General features: G+C 38.1%; 1 protein-coding gene and 1 long non-coding RNA gene across 3 annotated transcripts in view; one reads left to right on the top strand and one right to left on the bottom strand.

Moving 5' to 3' along the window:
• Positions 1-4,356: 4,356 nt before the first annotated feature.
• Positions 4,357-5,589, bottom strand: LOC121705458. Its single transcript, XR_006030789.1, has 2 exons — positions 5,454-5,589; positions 4,357-4,545 (listed from the first exon to the last, which is right to left on the bottom strand). It is a non-coding gene; the product is annotated as an uncharacterized LOC121705458 (long non-coding RNA).
• Positions 5,590-14,994: 9,405 nt separating this feature from the next.
• The window catches only part of znf281a (zinc finger protein 281a), a 58,168-nt gene continuing 56,062 nt past the window's right edge, over positions 14,995-17,100 (top strand). For both annotated transcript variants that reach the window (XM_042086375.1, XM_042086374.1), the window contains exon 1: positions 14,995-15,155. The gene's annotated coding sequence lies outside the window, so the exon portion shown is untranslated. The remainder of the gene's footprint in view (positions 15,156-17,100) is intronic.

The following is a 17,100-nucleotide window of genomic DNA, read 5'->3' as shown; positions in this document are numbered from 1 at the left end:
GACCACCATTTTCTGAAACCAACAGTCGACCTATTAGTCTACTGATGATTCTAAGTAAAATAATGGAGAAAATTGTGCATGAACAGATTCAGGCTTACTTTGCCCCAAATAATTTAATGACCAATTTTCAGCATGCATATAGAAGTAAACATTCAACTGCTACGGCTTTAACACAAATGGTTGATGATTGGTTTCGGGAAATGGAACAGAAACACATTATAGGTGCGGTCCTGTTAGATTTCTCAGCAGCGTTTGACATTCTTAATCATGAACTTATTTTAGAACAATTGAAATGTTATGGTTTCACTCAGTCTGCTTTGTTCTGGATCAATAGCTATTTAAGTAATATAAAGCAAATGGTGTACTTCAATGGAAGCTATTCTGACATCATAAATGTGAAGCATGGTGTGCCTCAGGGTAGTGGCCTGGGGCCACTCCTCTATTCCATATTTACTAATGACTTTCCACTAGTATAAAACAAAGCTCATATCTCAATGTATGCCAATGACTCCACTATATATTTAGCATCAGCAACAGTAGATTTAAATGCAAATTTAGCCAGTGAGATGACTAAGGGGTAGATTGGATCAATAACAATAAACTGATTTTGAATGTGTCTAAAACAAACTGTATAATAATTGGTACAAATCATTCTTTAAGTTCAAAACCTAAGCTTAGTCTCACAATAAATAAAACAGTCATAAAGCAACTGGAAGAAGTAAAACTTTTGGGGGTCATCATTGACAATAAATTATCATGGGATAAACATATACAAAAGGTTGTGACTAAAATGGGAAACGCCATATCAATAATTAAAAGATGTGCTAAATATTTAACACACCAACTTGTGAAGCAAGTTATACAGGCTTTGGTGTTGTCTAATTTAGACTACTGCTCTATAGTTTGGTCCTCTACTTCATTGAGCAATATAAGTAAATTGCAATTGGCCCAGAATAAAGCAGCAAGATTAGCTCTTTCTTGTGGAAGAAGAACTAATGTTACTAAGATGCATGACTCTTTAGGTTGGTTAGATGTAAAAAGTAGATTTTTGTCTTTATTGATGGTTTTTATTAAAAATGTCATAATAACAAAATCTCCTTTTTATTATTTATAGAAATCTGTCCTTCAGTTCAGTGGCACATAATTATTCAACAAGGCATGCAGTTGGAGGTTGTTTCACCTTACCAAGATCTAAGTCAATGATTCAACGTGCAGTTATATATAGAGCAATGCAACAGTGGAACTCACTCCCTTATCCTATTACTCAATTAAATATTCATAACTTTAAAAAACAACTTAAAAGTCATTATCTAAATGTTACCTTTAATTGATGCTGCTGTTATGTCTGTTTGTGTTTTTTGTCCTTTTTTGTTTTTGTTTTGTATCTGTCTAGTGATGTTAACCATGTTTCATGTAAAATGTAATGTATTGTCTGGGTGTTCTCTTATGTTATGTATCCATGTAATGTATGTCATGTCCATTGTCGTCTGTGTATTTCAATATTATTTGTCACATTGATGATAGACCCCAGGAAGAATAGCTGCTGCTTTGCAAAAGCTAATGGGGATCTAAATAAACAAACAAACAAACTATATTGTTTATTCTATCACATGTATTATACACACACACACCCATGTGTATCTGTGTATGTGGGTGTGTGTGTGGACTGGTGATTGAGCCTATCCTCCCTGTGACCTTTATCTTTATGTTGCTAGCAGCTTACTTGACCAGTTTGACAACATAGTTGACCAATGGTGCCACACCCAAAAACTGGCATCACTTTCAGAAACTAAAACAACATTCTTGGCTCTATGGTTACAGACATCACTCAAGTTAAGTAATGTCAGATCCTCGATTCCTGGAGGCTACATTTAATTAGGGCTCAAAATCAATCCATGGGAATAGGGAAGTGGGGTTGGTTGGTGCAGCCAAGCTCGTCCAGGGCGGGCACAGATGACTTCCAGGACTGGCCCGGCCCCCCAAAGCCCCTCCATTGACGCCGGGACTGCCCATTGCAATTATAGGCAGCACTACACCACCACGAACAAGCAGTCATTAAGTTTTTGCGTTTAGTAGGCCTACAACTTTTATGACGTGACGTTTCTTGGGCATTAAGTTGTAACGTATGCGCAATGCTCATCTAGGCTATGGATTGAAGTGGCTTAAAGGCAGCAAAAGTGGGATATAGTGCAACTGCTTCCCCAAAACAATTCCTCCATAACTGTGTATTTAATCGTTTGATGTGGATAACTTTCAGTGGACTAAACAAAAGGTAAAGATTTTGTAATCACAAGGCTAGCTGGTTCATGGCGAAGCATATAGCCAACTTTGTTTGCAGCAGTGAAGCTGTTAACATTGTTGGTAACTGTCAGGGAATTTAACCCCAACATATAGATACAAGAACCACAACACGTAGTATGGCTTTGCCCACAAACTCTGGTACCAAGAGGAGAGCCTGCTAATGTAAGGAAGAATTCCTCACACCATCAGTCTCTGACTCTGCAGCCCAAAAGCTGTGTCTTTTATTGTACAGATGCACACAGAAAATAGGAAGCAAGACATAGCGACTTTATTGTGACATACTCTTATCTCACCCACCCACACACACAGACAGGGTGCAGTTCCTGTCTGTCTGGGTGCACACTTAACTTGTACTCTCTGTTCTTAGAACTCAGCACAACAATATTTCTGCTTACAGCTTACACAAATGGTTATACAATGATAAAAATGTCCTTACAGTAACGTAAACGTTTCTTCAGTTAGCACTAGCCTACTGTTTTTTTTTAATGTTGCATTCATTTTCATTGGCAAAAGCTAGCCTAATATATAGCCTAATATAAAATGAGAACCTATATAGATTTGAGCAACAAATTAATGTTAGACTTAGACTAGCTGTGTTACAGTTTCTCGTTGCAAAATTAAAATCTCCATGCGCTTTTGTAGGCTACACGCAGTTTTAAAAACACTGTTTACAGCTCTTGAGTCACGTACTAGGTCATTTTTTTTATAACGATAATTTAGATAGCCTTAGGCTACACTTATGGGGTTGGTGCTATTGCGTTTTCTAAAGAATCTCCCGTCTTGGTTTTGTACAGAAATTAATATTAAGTGACACATACGTAAAAGGGAGAAAAAAAGCTTCCGATATTTAGCAGGCTACGGTCTGGAATTTAATTTAATAGCCTATTGTTGTAATGGTAGGATAACTACACAGTTTACACAATAATTACACTGTGTTATAAATATTGTATATCAATGCATTTATTGTCTGTCAATTACCCAAAATTGTGGCTCTGTGTCTCATTGAACAGTAGCTTATTTAATGCATTCTAATCCATTGTCGATCACTTCCGGGAACGTTTTGAAGTTTACATGAACCACGTGCCCTTAACGAATTTTGAACACCCATTGTTGCAACTCTACCTTTATATGGCTCTAAGCAGCCCCAGTTAGGAGGACACAATTAAGGAACATAGAAACTACAATTATTACATCACAAATATAATAGTTATGTGTGTGTGTGTGCGTGTGTGCATAATCACCTGTGTTGGTCATCTAATCTAATTGTGATGTAATGGTCATCTAAACATGCTATATCTTTCTTTTCCATGACAGTCTGGGCTACCCATATTTGGGAAAGTATGATGTGATAATATTTGCATGTCTTATGATAGGCTTTATATAAAAAAAACATTTGCACCTCATTATTCCCCCCCCCCTCATATGTCTGAATTAATGTCACTAGGACGCATGCCATTAGACATATATTCATAGCTGTGTAAGTGGGATTGTCTGGAATCTGGCAATATGAGATGATGGTGGGATACTCGGGATAAGTTATGTAACTGACATACATAGTTTACATTAGAATACATTATAATTTTGGCCCAAAGTTGGAGACCATCTGGAAATTTGTTGCAATTTCAAAACCAGATTACTCGAGAACCACTTACTGTACAGAGTCATGCTTTATATCCTCATTCGGTAAGGTCTGCTGTTTATTGTGATGGGTTTGCCATGTGTTAAGTGAAGAGTTTGTGAGATATTTCACCAAGAGTAATGGGTGTGCAGAGTTGTGTGCAGAATGCAAATATGTGTGCAAATATGATTACATTTCCTGCAGAAGTAGCATTGCTGTGAAGGAGTTTCCACTATACCTCGGTTGATCCTCAAGCTTAGGCACTTGCGGTGCAGCAATCTGCACATAACACTCTTTTTTAATACAGTGACATCCTCTAATTTCGCTGACTGTGTATGTGTGCTTGTATGCATGCATGTGTGTGTGTGTGTGTGTATATACGTGACAGAGAGAGAGAGAGAGAGAGAGAGTAATGCAACCACAGCAAACACTTAATATATATATTTAATATTTATTAAGAACAGATAGACCATCTAGTGTTAGTAGTGATGAAATCAACCCATGCCATTGATTGCTACTGATAGGGCAGCCACCATAGTGACAAACTCAGTGAAGTCGACTGATCCATTGCCATCTTGGTCCAGTTCTTTAAACAGCTCGTCTATTACATTCTTGTCCTTTGCATTCTGGAAGAGAGAGTATGGCCGTCAGCATTGTGGTAACTATATCTCAAAGTAGCCTACCAAACAGAGTTGCTGCGAGATTGAAGTTATTTCTTCTTATTTGTAACACTAGTTAATTTAATCGTTTTGTGGACACTGAAACTTATAGGCAAATGTCTAGTGACTAATGTCAGTTAACTCATTGAATGCCACGCTGTTTTCGGAAGCTTTGGCCCAGAGTGCCAGCAATCTTGATCATTGTTGACGATTTTTGTAGAGCCACAGCGTATTCTATGTTATAGCTATGGACACATACTATGGCTTGTTTGAAAGGTGAGACTTTAAGCTCTCAGTGGGTACAAACAGTTTATTTCTACATGCCTCTGTTCCTAAGATATCCCAAGCTAAACAGTGGCTAGTTTTCATCAAAATCGCTGTTTTATTTCTAGAAATGGAGATGTAGCGTCTTTGATGAAATATGAAGTGTTGCCTGTAAAGTTTCCGGGAAGTGACCTAGCGAGACCTGGCGAGACTGCCACCTAGTGATAAACCCACGAAAATGGCCTGGTTTTGACCTGACGTGCATGTGTCATTGATTCAACCTAAAGCGGCAACCATCAAAAGCAGAGTTTTAAGATTAAATGTCCAGATAAAATGTCCAGATTGTGCGTTTTCATGAGTTTTCGATCGTCATATATTTAATTTCCATTCATCACAGAGTTCCCAAAATCACATATAAGGTGTGTTAGAGTGTCTAGTTTCGTAATTAAAAAAAAAAAAAGCTAAAAACGTAATATTAAGTTTTTGGCACTCAACGCATGGGAAGGAAAAACGTAATATTACGTTTTTGGCACTCAATGAGTTAATGATGGTTAATCTGTAATATTTTTAAGCCCCTTAAAATTTATTTTAGGTAGAATGTCAAGTCTTACCCCAAGGAGACCTTGGAATTCAGCCTCCATAAGAGTCTTTAGCTCAGCCTTGTTTAGGGTTTTGTCCTGGCCAGCATTTTTACGGAAGACTCCAATGATTGTCATCATAGCTGTCTGCAGATTCATGGTGACTGTGAAAGAGAGACAGCACAGTGAGGGGCAGATTTACGTACATTTGCGAACGCAGCGTTATCAGTGCCATGGCCAATCCGCAGAAAGCGCTGTGACTCAATGTACAAAGAAGCAAAACTGGTGCAGACATATTTCACCGCAAAACAGACATGTGTTTTCATAGGCAGTTTTCATATACAGTACAGAGGAATACCTGATTACACACATTTTACAATTCTCCCATTTTTGTGCGGCCAGTACATACCATGCCATGTTTTTATGTTGCGAAATACGCCTCAAATGGGCGTAAAAGGGACGTCTACCTCCAGTGTTTAGTTTGCACAATAAAACAGGTTTCAGCTTTCTGTATGTGATCTGATCCAATCTTGACACTGCACCTATATTGTTTATTCTATCACATGTATTATACACACACACACACCCATGTGTATTTGTGTATGTGGGTGTGTGTGTGGACTGGTGATTGAGCCTATCCTCCCTGTGACCTTTGTCTTTATGTTGCTAGCAGCTTACTTGACCAGTTTGACATAGTTGACCAATGGTGCCACACCCAAAAACTGGCATCACTTTCAGAAACTAAAAAAACATTCTTGGCTCTATGGTTACAGACTCATCACTCAAGTTAAGTAATGTCAGATCCTCGATTCCTGGAGTTGATGCATTTACATTACATTTATTCATTACATTACATTACATTTAGCAGAGACTTACAAATGTCAACTGTATTACTGTACAAGGGCCAGTCTCCTCAGAGCAACTTGGGGTTAAGTGCCTTACTCAAGGGCACAATGGTGGAACCACCCCCCAGTTTCATATGAATTATATTTATCTGGAAAACTTGAACTAGGGATAGTTCAGTTACATTTTGCTTGGATATGAAATAGATTCTCAGAGAAGTAATGCTTTCCATTGTATTAGCAGCCCTCTAAAATGGTGCATTGTTAAAGACATAGAATTAAACCAAAGAGGTTACATTAATGTACTTTCGATTCAAGTTTCCACAGGAAAAGGCATAAGGCTACAGAACATTAAAATTGGGATTTCATTAATAAATATCAAATTAATTAAAGATCAATTCCAATTGATTTTTTAATTTTTTAATCCCATCCCTGCTTGAGAAACAGTGGCTGAAGGTTATGGTGTTATTGAATGAATTTGTATCACAGCTGTAAGAAACAGAGGAAGACTGCTTTCACAAATTGACATTTGGGTCTACTATACATTTGAATGAAAATTATGTTTTAGAGGCTCTTTTTTTAGATTTCATAGCTTTTCCCCTTAAGAGTGCTTTCAAAAGAAGCAGTGATGAAGCATTGTGGCAAATAGAAATACATTACATTCTGGAACTGTATGTCGGAGATCTCCAAGTTAACCACTTTGAAAAGGTGCAGTGTACTCACTGTTAAATGTAACCTTCAGCTGATTCTTATCACAAAAATTGATTAATTTGCAATGGACGAACCAGCACTGATCACGTATTCCAATCAAAGCTTAATGGTGAGGGGGAATATGCAGATATAAACCCAGCAAGACAGAAATGATAAAAAGCCCCCAAGTTGAACTCACCGACTGATGTGCTGTGAACCTGGTCTGGATGAAGAGAGTCGTGGTGAATGTTGAGCAGAAGTTGTGAAACTGGGAGGGATGAGCTGCATCTTTAATGCTTTCCAGCCAGCCACACCCTGTCTCTTTTAATCCCCCCATAGCCTCCTTTCACTCAAGTAAATCCCTCACTGGCGTCCACACCTCTTCTTTCTACCACTCCCCTCTTAACATGCCATGACTCATCTATGAACTACTACACAAGTACACATACACTCTTAAAAATGCTGGGTTGGAAACAACCCAAATTGGGTTATTCCTAGCCCAGGTACCTGGGTCACTATTGGACCGACCTCATGTTGGGTTAAAATAACATAATCCATTGGGTTGGTGACTTTAACTCTAAATTGGGTTACTTTTATCAAACCAACTATGGGTCATTCTTACTAACATGATGGGTCAAAATAACCCAGAAAAATGGATATGACCTACCAGCCCATTACTGGTTCATATTTACCTCTCTGTTGGGTTATATATTTGACCCACTATTGGGTGTTCTGTTTTTTTGCTTATGGATTTCCAAAAACATATTTCTTTACTTTATTTTACTTATGTACATCAAGGTGAAATAGGGCTGAAAAAATCAGCTGAAATAGACATAGGAGAATACATTATATTAATTTTTATATTTTTTATTGATTGCCACAAATGGGCTACAGTACAAAAGTAAAAAACACTGTTTCATTTCATTCAAACACTGCTTCATTTCATTTTGAACAACAATTTTACTAAAATCTAAAAAACATTTTACAAAAAACTAAAAAAAAAAAAAAAAACAATTAACTAGCAATGCTCATAATACAGTAGTGTAGTGACAACAGTAGAGAGAACTTGTCCAAAATACCTGTGCATCCTGCAGGAGCTGATCTGGGAAATCTTTGACCTGTGGAAAACAGAAAAAATATAGGTGTTAACAAAAATACAATGGATGAAATGTGTCTTGTCCGAAACAGGCAGCCAGCTACTCTAATGACTACCCTCTCTCAGCCTCTAGCCTACCATAACACAGAGTAAAAAGTATAGACACATGAAACACATCATACACTAAAATATGTCTTACTTTGAGGGATCCTGTGTGGAAGGTCTGGACGGGACAGATGGGACACTTGAAACACAAAGATTAAAAAGGTTAAAACAAAGATTAATGATTCTTTTAGGTAATCAGTGTCAGATCATATCGGATTCAGTCAGAATGACGTATGAATGAGGGCAGCCTTTTTGGACTCTGCACAGCCTAGCCTATGAGAGAGAGAGAGAGAGAGAGAGAGAGAGAGAGAGAGAGAGAGAGAGAGAGAGAGAGAGAGACTTTTCTTCCTACCCAAAATTAAAACCGAAACAGGCAGCCAGCTACTCTAGTGACTACCAAGTGGAATCTCTATCAGCCTAATAGTAGAAACATTGTCTTTAATATAAAGATACCTGCTAGCTAGCCACCATGCTCTCGGGTCAAACTAACTTGACTGTATGTAGTTTTAGACTAAGACAGCTAGTTTGATTGCAGGAGAACAGACTAGACTGTACAGGTAATGTAACCGAAATGAGTGTCTGTGAGTGACACAGCTTTAATTGCTTACAAAGTTGCTTTACAGACTCTGTTCTGTGTCTGCGTGTTAATTAACTTACATTCAGGAGAGCTCATCACTGGGTGTCTCTTGTTGCCAATCATCTTGTGCCACTAGGAAATACAGAAAAAGGGCCCGTTACACAAATAACAGCATCACCCAGGTCCAACTAACAGAGCTAAACGAGTGACCACACCTGTGGTTCTCAAACTTTTTCTGTAATTTTTGTCATTCTCCATTTTGAATAGGACTGTGCTGTGTATTTTGTGTGTGTGTGCCTGTGTCAGTGTGTTCTCCATCTGCATGCTAAATAGCTTACGTTCAGGAGAGCCCAGCCCTTCATATTTGGCTTCCTTCTGCCAATTAACAGTTGTCACTATGAAATGATAACATACATTACATGTAAAATATCTTACTATCGTTAGTCTTCTGAAGGAGCTCTGGAAGAGGGTGGTGTGGAGGTCGCTGTAACAGTCCTTCGTCATTATCCGGTGTCATTAGAAAATAAAGAAAAACTAAATTATTGGAGTGAACAGTACGTCAAGTTTATCACAATTAGATAAACTAAAGTCAGTGGGCTGAGTAATTGCCACACATGCAACTCATCTTAACCCAGGTCAATATAAGAGGCTAACATTCACATACAGTATGTTAACAATAGGCTATTTACCAGGCCCTGTTTTGTTACAAGTATGTCTAGGTGGGCCATGGGATAGAAAATGTTGAGAACTCCTGGTTTAGGCTAAATAATTGTGATTTCAATTTTGACCTAAATTATGGTTATTATTCCATTATTGAGCAGCACAGCAACGAAAACGGCAACAGCACAGCTGAGCTGTACAATACATCCAGTAAAAAACAATTGCTGCTGTTGGGAGTAACTGTACATGGCTATGAAACAGACACAGATAGTAAATGTAGGGAACAAACAGGGATATATTTGATTAAATAAGGGATTGATGAAGCAGTGGATTTCAGTATGTAAGGAAATGTTTGAATAGTAGGCTAGTTAGATCTATCTGCTCATATATTGTGTTCCTGATGACAAACTTCACATGACTGAAACCAAAGTGAACTTCAGCTAAGAACCAAATTATAGATGCTAGGGTGATGATGGTATACTGTGTACCTGTGTTGCAGCTGTAAACTGGGCAGGATCTGGAATATGAGTGGGGCTGAACATTGCCTGTGGAACAGATAATCATGTACGGACCATTAGTTTATAGACAATTTGAGGACCTTGTTATCAATACATTATATGACAAATATGTAGATTGTGATCTAGGCTACTGTGCAATGTGAATGTAGAGGATGTCATAAAAGCAAAATTACGTCCGAAGCGCCACTTCTAAGCTTGCATTGTCGTTTTCAGGTGAAATGGCCTTTTGATGATAGGAGCACTACTACTTTTATACATGATCGCATCAAATCGCTAGCGCTATTTTAAAAACAAACCCTTTCATTTTAGTAAACTATGTGTACACGAACAATGTTCTCAATGCTCGAGTTCATGTGTATAGACACTGATAATACTTCGATCAAAGTTTCAAGTTGTGTTGAGCCTTCTTAGTGTTTTAAAAATACAGATTTTGACACGATCATGTATCAAAATAGTAGTGCATTCAAAAGGCCACCGCACCCGAAAACGACAACTCATAAGATAGAAGCTTAAAAATGGACGTAATTATGGTTTTAAACTAAAGTTTGATTCAGGTACATTCCCAAAAACACCCTAGGCTGCATTTTGGCAGAGTTACGCTTGAAGTTCCGCTTTACTGTTTCTGTTCTGTTTAAATTGAACGTAAATGCCAAATATGTAGTCACCTCTAGTCCCTCAGATTCAAAAGAAGTGCCGAACTTCACCTCTGCTATGACTCCCTGCAATGGCCAGCGAAGTGGCAAGCTAACGTTAACGCTAACTAGCTAGCTTCTACCTACCTAACGTTTGCTGAAAACACATCCCGTTAAAGCACTTTCTAACCACAACAGACGTCATAGAATACAGTATCTGATTAAAAACACTTCTACAATGAGTTTACTTATGTGTTATCCTAAGTTAGCCAGTTGGCCTACAGTATGCAAGTTAGCAGCTAACATAACCAAATAGCTTGAAAAATAGCTTGTGTAGCAACGTTAACGTCACCGTTAATGTTAACCTTAATATAACGTTACTATCTTCAAAAAGTTAGCCTACACCGGATTAGTCTATGCATTCTACCAAATATCATATCATATATCATCATATAAATTGTGGCATGCGGATTTTACACAAATTCAACATACCTTCGAGCTTTCACTGCCGGCTTGTCGCTTGATGTGGAGGACCAACGGTTGCAATCAAATATTCTAGAACACTGTTCCAGGGGTACAAGACTGTTGTCTTCATGTCTTTGCGATTGTCAATCCAACTGGTAGACTATATTATAATGACCAATGACTGGGTTAAAATTACCCAGGCACTGGGTGCATTACATGATTTTTTGTGCTCTCAGCCACTAACCCAGCACCTGGGTCTTAACAATAACCCAGCATGGGTTATGATAACCCAATAAAAAGTAAAAATGTCATTAACCCAGTGCTTTAGTTAAAATAATAACCCAGCACTTTTAAGAGTGTAAGTATTGGCCGTAATGAAAACTGGTTTTCTACTCACTGCTAACTTAGTTTATTATTGCTTGGCAGGAGATCTAAATGATCTAAATGACATGCAAGTTAGCTAGCCTACTTTAAACTACAACCCCAAATCAGAAAAAGTTCACTCTAAAAAATGCTGGGTTGAAAACAACCCAAACTAGGTTGTTTTCAACCCAGCCGCTGAGTAAAATGGGGTCCAACACAGCATTGGGTTATCTTAACCAAGCAAATTGGGTTACTAAATTTAACCCAACAACTGGGTTGAAATTTAACCAATATGTTGGGTTATGTTGACACAACTGTTTAGTTAAAGTTACGTAATGTTTGGGTTATGTAACCAAATCTCCAAAAACTACTGGTTGATTTTTAAAATACTCTGCTGTTACAAACTTTTAATAACTCAAAGTTTGTATTTACTTACTTGAAAGAACACCTTCTGTTAACAGCTTTAGCCATGGTATAAACAGTCTATCAAATGGCCATCAAAAGCCATGCAATGAAATAAAACAGTTCGACACAATTATTCATTTGATAGTTTTCTTTATTTTTGAATAGATAGCCTAGTATAAAATGCATGTGACACTTCCACAAAGCCAGGCAGATTCCAAAGTCCGTTTTGGGGGTCACCCCTGTCAATCAAAGAAAGATTGACAGAACTATATATATATAACTATATATAACTACTTCTAGTTCTATATATACAGTCTACACTGAAAAAAACTGCTTATCTAATAAAATCTAACCAAGATTATTAGTCTTATATCAAGATAAAAATAACTAGTTTGTTTTGTTTTCAGTATATAGAGACTTACCTAGCGCTTTCTCGTGAAATCATTTGACTTAATTTAAGAAAAGTTTGACTTATTTTAAGACATCTCATCCTGAAAACAAGCAAATTTTTCTGCCAGTGCGTTAAGCAAATTTGTTCTAAAAACAAGCAAATTTGTCTGCCAGTGCGTTAAGTAAATTTGTCTTGATAAGACTCCTTAAAATAAGTCAAAGTCTTCTTAAATTAAGTCAAAATGATCTTTCGAGAGAGCCCTAGGTAAGTCTTTTCATACTAAAAACAATACTAAATAGATTTTTTGATCTTATTTTAAGATTAATAACACTTGGTTAGATTTCATTTTTTGCAGTGTATGATATCAAGACTTGCATGAACCATTACCAGTGAATTATATTGACAGACCACCAGGACAAAAATCCACCAGGAGACAAATTATTAGTGCAACACCCCACACAGCAAAGGTGTCTGTGGCGGACCCGCCCTCAAGCCGCCAGATCCGCCGGACAGTCAACCAGTCCCGGCGGCATGGGGGGGGCTTTGGGGGGCCAGGCCCATCCTGGAAGTCATCCGTGCCCGCCCTGAACGAGCTTGGCTGCTCCAACCAACCCCAATCCCATAGATTGATTTTTAACACTTATTAAATGTAGGCCTAGCCTATACGTTTGTCAATCTAGCAAGTAGCAAATAAAACTGGTAAAATCTGTATTATTCCGTAGCTAATCAATCAGGAACATTAGGTAAGCCCATCACCTAAATGGAGAGGTTACGTGGCGCAGTCTACTTCACTTCTGCACTAACCCCTGTCATCCGATGACAAATACAGCTTATCGGCTCGCAGGTAGGCTATATCTCATATCGTAGTTAGTAGAAGTATGCCTAGTAGTTTCTGGGTTTGTTTGATAGCGTTAACCTTTACAGTTTTTTTCTTCTGACCTAGTCGGAGAACAGGGAGCTTACCACTCCAGGGCCGAAGTTATCCGTAACTTCGGGGCTAACTCCCTAACACTCTATCTGGAAGTGGTTAGCAAATGAACGAGGATTTTGGTTTTATCTGCGGATTTATTTTTGCATTATTTTGAATATGACTAGCTCCAGTCTCAACAGCACGTCTACTTTTTCCACACGCATCTCAGTTCTAACACACATATCCCCTCTCGCTTTCTCTCTCTCCATCCCTGCGCACAGGGCTCTCTTAAAGGAGCTGCACCATTTTACAACAATTAAGGTTTTGCACCTACGTCATAATGTCACGTGACCGTTTGTTTACAACTAGAGTGGTAGGCAAGAATGGTAGGCAAGGCACTGCAGAGAGTGGTAGGCAAGCCTACAACAGTCGGGTTGCATAGGCTACACATAGTTACAAATAGCTTCAAAATTTAAATTTTAATATCAAATATTGACCGGGATGCCGACCACGTGTAGGCCCTAACAGTTGGTTTTACAATAAGAAGCAAAAAGGCGACGAATGACCGTTTAGCCTACCTATCCTCGTGGTTGTGGAGGATGATCATTAGCAGCTGTGAAGTCTTTTATTCTCAAGATGGCCTAATGGTGTAGCCTACTGTCTACGAAGACGTAGGCTAAAATACAACTATCTAGTCATCCAAAAATGAATTGCCAGAGATAGGCTATGAAGGGGAAAAGTGCAGCATTTTAAACATGGCAAGATTATTTTTACCGGAACAGTTTGTTCTAATTTGTCTCGTGAAATTCGTGCTTGTGGACATCAATCACCTATCTTCGGTCCTTCTATTTCAAGTTATCATGAGTGTCATTTGATTATATAATCACAACAAATGCTAATAAATGAAAACAGAATAGGCTTATGTGCTATAGGCTAACGTTACAGGTCAGGCTAACTCCCGTATGTCAAAATAAACTGATTTGATCCTAATTGTTTAGCGATCACACACAACAACTTAACACAGCAACCTCAAACACCACTGTTGAACTGCTTCAGTCATGTAAGAAATAAGCAGTTTATGAATTATCTTTACCCGTTTAATCAAGTCCACATGACCAAAATAACAACATATTTAAAGGCGAGCTAGCATAACAGCCAATATAGGCGATGCTGCAATGGATAACTAATAAAAAGTTTCATACAATTAATGAACTTTATCACTCACATTCTGAGTTTTTCTGGGTGGTTATATATCCATGCAGATCGTCTTCGAATAAGCCATCGCTGTTATATGATATAATATGTTACAGGATTCATGACTAACACCATTAATGTTACAAGATGCTGACTGACTCTGGCTATAACAATAGGCTACCGTTTTAACGTCTGCTGAGTCTACTGCCTACCAAGACCTGTCGCTGTTCAGTTGAAGTTAAATGATCAAATATTGTTTGATTTTGTGTCAGCTTTCAGAAGGAAGACATGTTCCTTTCTGGTCAAATTTCACAGCTTCTAAGAAAGGCTATTGTCTTCGTGTAAACCGAGTTTTGAACAGAGAAAAAAAGTTAGGCTACCATTAGGCTACATGCAGGTTCTCCCATAACATTATCGATACAGATCAATGCACCAAATCAGGGCGATTTTAGCGAAACAACGTTCCTGCAGACAACGATGTTCAATGGGTTCAACTTGTCCCTTGCCTACCAGCTGGATGTAAACAAAGCTATAGAACCTAGAATACGTCACATGAAAAACGTTAATTGCATCTACATTTTCATATTGGAATGTTTTGTCAAGTGTAAGCTTAAACTACCGTGATCAATTTAAGTTCCAGTGCCCCCCCTGGAAAGGTGTAATGCCCGTCCGTGAATTTGTGTCTGCCGCCGGGTCTGCAGTCAACCTCCGATTTGGCTATGGGCACAGAACACAATCAGACTCCGCCAGCGCGCCCTCAAACCGTGGGTCTGCGGCGGACCCCGTGCAAATGCGCATATCGAACGCGCCCTCTCAAGTCTGCTAACGGCTCTTTCCTCAGTTTTCTCGCTAATGGAGTGGAATACGGCGGCGTCTGAAGGCTCACTGTAAGTATGCTCCTATATGCTTTATTTTTTAAGTTACCTAGTCTATCCAGTGAAAATGTACTTCCATAACACAAGTTACTTACTTATCTAGCTTTGCTTGTTGATATAATCTAATTCGAAATTTGTTATAACGTAACGTTAATGGCCAGCTTGATGGCTGTAGCTTTTAGTGCTAGCTCATATTAGCTGCCAAGTTACACACCAGCTAGTTTCTAGGTTGTGCACGTTAATTTAGCTCACCTTTCACAGGGCTAAATCCTGTCTAACTTGAGCTTTGTTAACGTTTCATAACTTAACTCAAAATTGCGTTTAAAATGAGCTAAGCTAACTTCATGTGTTTGCCTGCAAACAACAAAAGTTGGCTTGCGTGAGCTAGCGTTAGCTTGTTGGCTAACGATAATGTTAACAGGAAAACTCGTTTTTTCTTATTGATCATGGACTCGGGCGCTGTCCTTAAGAAAACCTAGGCTACTTTGGATAAACATCATTTTGTTCTGGTAGGGGGATGATTTCACATTGGTTAACGTTACCTGTCTTGGATAACTTGAACGTTAGCAGCTGATAAGCTAATTAACTTTATAATGATATTCCCTGTCATAGCCCGATGTGAGTCGTGCATGCTCAGATGTGTTTGTTGGTTCCAAAAATGGACGTTTTGAACTTTGTTGACAATATTTATACTTAAAACAAACTGCTTCAGGATTAGTGCCCTTATATTTTGTAAAAGTTAGCGAGAAGTCGGCTAACTGGCCTACTATGGGCTCTGCTATGTGGCTGCACAAAATAAGCAGGGAAGGATTTTCGATCAGCCGATATAAAAAAAGTTTTTGCAGACGTTTCCTGGTTCCAAAACCGGGCTTTTGCTAACTTTTATCTAATATAAGGCCACAAATCCCGAAGCTATTTGTTTTATGTGGACATACCGCCGTCAACGAGTTCATTGAGTGATGAGGAATGTTTCTTGGAGTAAGATTTAACGAGAAAGGGCAGTATTTGACTTGATGTAAATGCACATTCCTTAATGTGTTTTTGCCTCTTATAACTGCTTTTTCACATCTTTACATGCTTCATTGTGGAGCGGAGGTCTTTCTACCGGTCAAGTATCATTGCCTTGTCACAGGTCAGACAATTTTCAACGGAACTATGAGCTAAAATGATAAGCATCCCACTCTCTGGATCCCGATATAAAGCTCATTTTTTAATGGAGTGTAAGATTGGTAATGTTACATGGGTAGATGACAAATAGCAGAATTCAGACTGTCCATGTGTCACACACTTATAAAAAATGGCAATTGTTAAGAATTGATATGGAAATGTTGTAGGTCTGGTAGGTTCAAGTTCTGTCATATTAAATTTATTGGATTTGTATTTCACTTTTGACTTAAAATAATCATCCAAACATAAAAAATGTCATATGGTGTGACTGTCCACCATGTGTGCGAACTTCCTAAAAAGAGTGTATATCAAATAAAAAGTATAATTACTTTAAAGTTTTACCATGCATATAAAATAATTGGATGTTTTTTACAACCACAAAAAGTTTTGATGTTTATGCATGCTGTCCAACTAAGTTATAATCAAATATATTTTGTCCATAAAATGGTTGTCATATGGCGTGACACTATATTGTATATTTTGACTGGGCATTCATTTGGACATTATTATTGTGAAGAGGACCCTGCTTAATCAGGAAGTAACAATAGAATGTCAGGAGTAATTGGCATGGTCAAGAGGTGAGTTCTGCTTTTTAGATTTTTATATAAAAAGCTTTGAATTGGACATCATCAATCGTGGCCAAATTTTAGTGTCTTATGGTGTGACATCATTTGCCTAAAAAGTAGCTATTTTCCACAAATATTCTTCATGAATTCTTAAAAAGCCCTGCTGCCATGTGGTCAGTTGCATGTTAAATAATAGTTAGCTGTATTTAACTGTCTAGAAAATT

Source organism: Alosa sapidissima, chromosome 3, assembly GCF_018492685.1.
Source record: "Alosa sapidissima isolate fAloSap1 chromosome 3, fAloSap1.pri, whole genome shotgun sequence".
In the NCBI taxonomy this organism is placed as follows: domain Eukaryota; kingdom Metazoa; phylum Chordata; class Actinopteri; order Clupeiformes; family Clupeidae; genus Alosa; species Alosa sapidissima.
The sequence above is the reverse complement of the archived record's forward strand: the minus strand, read 5'-3'. Positions and strand labels throughout refer to the sequence as shown.